The 4767-nt window shown below is 35.8% G+C and overlaps 1 pseudogene; it reads left to right on the top strand.

Annotated features, from left to right (window-relative positions):
* LOC107659880 (serine/threonine-protein phosphatase 2A 56 kDa regulatory subunit alpha isoform-like) overlaps nucleotides 1–4767 on the top strand; it is a 31248-nt pseudogene that overhangs the window by 15701 nt on the left and 10780 nt on the right.

Genomic DNA, 4767 nt, shown 5'->3' with positions numbered 1-4767 from the left:
TTTGGTTTTAGGACAACTTTGATGAAAGGTTTTGATCCACTTCAAATGTTGACTAATATAGTATATATTTATATATAAATATATTACTTGTTTTTCATTAATGTATTTTACAACAATACAAAGAGCAATGTGTAGGCCTACCAGATTTAGCCCTACGCTTATTCACTTTTATTTGTTACCCACTAAATAATGTTTTTTTTTTTCACTAAAACTTTAGGATTTTATACAAATTATTGTGCACTCATGATTTTTCTAGAGTAACTTTTGCTACTGAATGATCCATTAACCTAGTTTATAATAGTATTTTTGTCATAGATTGATTATATTTTTGTTTGTTATTTTTTTCTTTATAATGAAGCTGTCTATATTTAGTAGATTGTGTATAACATACAAAAGAGTGATGATCGACCTACACATTGAGGTATAGAAATTCTACGCTCATTTAAAAAAACTGCGCTGGTATCGGATCGATATCGGTATTGGCAGATACTCAGAATTTTTGGTATCGGATCAGTATCGGTTCTGAAAAAGTGGTATCGAGCCATCCCTAATTGGAATAGAATAGGTATCAAAGATATTGGTTTTGGTGAAATAAGATGCAGATGTCGTTGACCCTCCTGCATGCATGTGATTTCTCTATAGCAGCACTATCCGGTATCCTTTTAATTGTAATTTAATCAGCTATATATGGTGCAGTCGGAAAAATCTAAATATTTATCATGTTCCAGTAGGGATGTAACGATTCACTCATCTCACGATTCGATTTGATTCACGATTCGATTCACGATTTTATTTTTAACAAAATGAGATTTTAGGCCTAAACAAATTATAAATTAAATGTGTCCTTTTATTATTGTTTGGACAAAATGCTGCCCATTTCTTTGTGAAATTGAAATATAACACTATAATAATATACTAATATAGCACTTGCATATTATTGCTCTTTTGTTGGTTTTGATTGCTTCTATTGTCCTCATTTGTAAGTCACTTTGAATAAAAGCGTCTGCTAAATGACAACATTTAAATATAATATAAATGTAAAAAAATAAAACTAAATTTAAATTTTAAAACAAGCCCCAAATCAAATAAATAAGTAGCACAAATAAAATAAATCTCTTCTAGTGGTCGACCGATATGGGTTTTTTGACAGCCAATGCCGACATCTTGGAAAGCAGGGTGGCCGATATAAAGCCGATATAATTTTATTTCTTTTAATTTATATTTAAGAAATTTGAAATCATTTGAAATGGATTAAAATAATTGTGTAAAATAAACATACTTATACTTCAGAAGACAAAGCATTTTAAACAAATAAATAAATATTTAATACAAATCTAATTAAAAAGGAAGTAAACGCTGTAACCAACAGGGCACTCGGTATTCTGGGAAGTTTGTGTGCATTGGGAATCTTTTTTTTTTTTAAATAAAGCCAAGGTAACACTCATTTTACATACAGCACACAGTGAAAATTACATGAATATGACAGTGGACAAATGCATAAAGCGAAGCATAATTTGAAATCACTAGTTTAAAGTTTGTCGATCGCGCGTCTCCAGATAAGCAGAGCTCTCCTCCTGTCAGCATTCAATTTGCACAGACCGACCGTCATGCAGAGAACACGCGATCATGCAGGATACAAGTGCACACTTCACAAGATCTCAACTAGATTCGAGTCTGCAAGGTTTGTGAAATTAAATCTTCATTAGTCATTAAAAGATTTAAATGATATAAATGCGTATTTGCTGAATGCTGACTTAAAAGAAATCTCTTCGTATAAACAAACTAAGGCTTTGTCTGTGTTCTTTCCTTTTAAAATTAGAGGCTATCACTGCATTTTAATCATGATCCAAACAAAGATGCTGCATGCTTGCAACATGAGCAGTTTTTAAACTAAATCAGATTGTATAATTTCGAAATTTGAAACAAAAACAGAATGGTTTGACTTCAGTTTTGTGAAACTATACACAAGCAGACGAGCTGAACTAGACGCAGATTCACTCTCTGCCAGCAGGTGGCGCTTAAAGCGTTTCCTTGGTTTCCGCTGTAAACAAAGCAGCGCTGCACTTATGAACTTCAATATGCATTATACAGAGGCAAGATGAAAAGAAAAAATGCCATCTAAACTTTTCTAAAGACAGTAAGTTCCCCTCAGACATAAATTCACATAAACTACCCCTAATTGAATCGCGATTTGTTTAGCATCTCAACCGATTTGAATCGTCACATATTTGAATCGATTTTCAACCGGCTCGCGGTTAATCGTTACATCCCTATGTTCCAGTAATAACATCAGTCTTGACTGAAGTTAAAGGCAAAATGTTAATTAGAAGAAAGTGTGTTTTTTTTTTTCTTTTCTTTTCTTTGCTTTGCATTGTTTGTTTGTTTTTGTTCTGTTCTGTCATGTTGTTTGTTGTTTTTGTTTGCTTTGCTTTGCATTGTTTTGTTTTTATTTGTGTTTTCCTTTTTTGCTTTGTATTGTTTTGTTTTTGTTTTTGTTTCTGTTCTGTCATGTTTTGATTTGTTTGAGTTAAATTGGCAAGTCTAAATGTCTCATTATTTGTTTATAGAAATGTTTATTAGTGAATTGACAGTACAGGAGAATAAATAAATGATTTTTTTTTTTCATTGTTTCAGATGCATCTTCCACACAGCAGCATGAGCTGTTCATGCAGAAACTACAGCAGTGCTGTGTATTGTTCGACTTCTACGACACGGTGACTGACCTAAAGAGCAAAGAGACCAAACGCGCCACTCTCCGTGAACTTGTGGATTATGTGTCCACTAACAGAGGTGTTCTGGTGGAGCCGGTCTACCCTGAGATCACCACCATGGTTAGTATTCATGTGATGTCCACCAGCCTTTAAAATTCATTTATTTGTTTTTAGCAAAAATAAAAATGTCTTCCTTATTGCCAAAGTAAACTCCCAATCATTTCTGTTTACAGGTTTGCACAAATATTTTCAGAACGCTTCCACCCAGTGAAAACCCTGACTTTGACCCAGAGGAAGATGAACCCACTCTAGAAGCCTCCTGGCCACACATGCAGGTCATATGTAGCCTGGTGCTCTCACATTTTATGGCTCATATTTACAATGTCATTTTTTATGTACTATTATATTTAATTAACTTCATGCACAGCATTTTTTTTTTTTAATTAAACTTATAAAAAATGCTATTTTGTTAAGGTTAAAGTGAGTATAATTGTTGACATGTTGTTACGTGTGTAGTTACATTTTTTTTTTTTTAGTAACATAATTGGTGGCTCGTCCGGGATCTGAACCCGGGACCTCTCGCACCTCCAGCGAGAATCATACCCCTAGACCAGGGGTAGGCAAGTTCGGTCCTAGAGAGCCGCAGTCCTGCAGAGTTCAGCTCCAACCCTGAAAAAAAAACTCACCTGCCTATAGCCTTAGTAATCCTGAAGACATTGATTAGCTTGTTCAGGTGTGTTTGATTACGGTTGGAGCGGCTCTCTAAGACCCAACTTGCCTACCACTGGACTAGGCAATGGAACAATGCATTAAAGTAAATATGACTGTAAAATTAGTGTCATGGGGATGTTATGATTTCAATGACCGCTACTGAAGACACTATATAATCCTGTGAACCATTTATATGAAAGGGATTCAGAGCAGGAGAGCATTTGGATTAGTAAGAGTGAAAGGTATATACTATATAGTATATATTTGACATATGGAAGGGACTGCGACATACAAATATTATGGAGATGTTATGAATGGTCATGAAGGACTGGACAAGGTTACTAAGGAAACTTAGACATACAGGAACTCCTGCTTGGCTGTGCTGGTAGGTGAGGTTGGAAAATCCTCTAGTCTGCCAGTGAGAGAGGCAGAAAAAACAACAACAAAAAGATGACAGATAGAGAGAAGAGAGGAGAGTAGAGAGCAGGAAGGTAGAAGAGGGAAAGTTATCCACAGAGAAAACATTTCAAAAGTGTCATATAAGCTGTGATAAATCTGTACTCGTAAAAATATATTTGTGGAAATGTAGTTTTCAAATAAGCCTGAAGGACTTGATTAGTTGGATCAGGTGTGTTTAATTAGGGTTGCATCTAAACTCTGCAGGGCTCCTGCCCTCCAGGAATTGAGTTTGACACCCCTGATATAAGCTATATGTAATATCTGTTTCTACATGCTTAAATCATTAGAGAAATATTAAATATTGTCTTTTGTCTCTTTTGTTTTTTGTGTCTTTTTCAGTTGGTGTATGAGTTTTTCCTTCGATTCCTAGAAAACCCAGACTTCCAGCCAAGTACTGCCAAACGCTACATTGACCAGAAGTTTGTGCTACAGGTATATGAACTTTGTATTAAAGGGGTCATATGATGTTGCTAAAAATAACATTATTTTATGTATTTGGCCAAAACTCGCGTTTGAATCATCAGTGGCAAATCCTTTAAATGAAAACGTACTTACAGTCTGTGAGTCAGAGCAGCCGTCATTGTAGTCTACTCTACCAGGATCAGGAAACAGTCCTCCATAAAATGCGCTGCACACATCTGAATATTTGGTTTGAACTGTTCTGGAACGATGTTGTAAATACAAAATAACCACTGATTTCTAGTTGTGTCCTCTATTGGAAGGCCAAACAAAGTATTTTCGCTTTCACAAGCATCACACACGGCGGGCTAGAGTGAGCGGCAGCCGGCGGGCTAGAGTGAGGAACGGCTGGCGGATTCGACGAAGGAGCGGCCGGTGGGTTTGCAGCAACCACATGTGACGACCCTGGGCTGGACTCCGCTTTGTC

This window comes from Sinocyclocheilus anshuiensis, unplaced genomic scaffold (genome assembly GCF_001515605.1).
Source record: "Sinocyclocheilus anshuiensis isolate Anshui unplaced genomic scaffold, SAMN03320099.WGS_v1.1 scaffold1249, whole genome shotgun sequence".
In the NCBI taxonomy this organism is placed as follows: Eukaryota; Metazoa; Chordata; class Actinopteri; order Cypriniformes; family Cyprinidae; genus Sinocyclocheilus; species Sinocyclocheilus anshuiensis.
The sequence above is the reverse complement of the archived record's forward strand: the minus strand, read 5'-3'. Positions and strand labels throughout refer to the sequence as shown.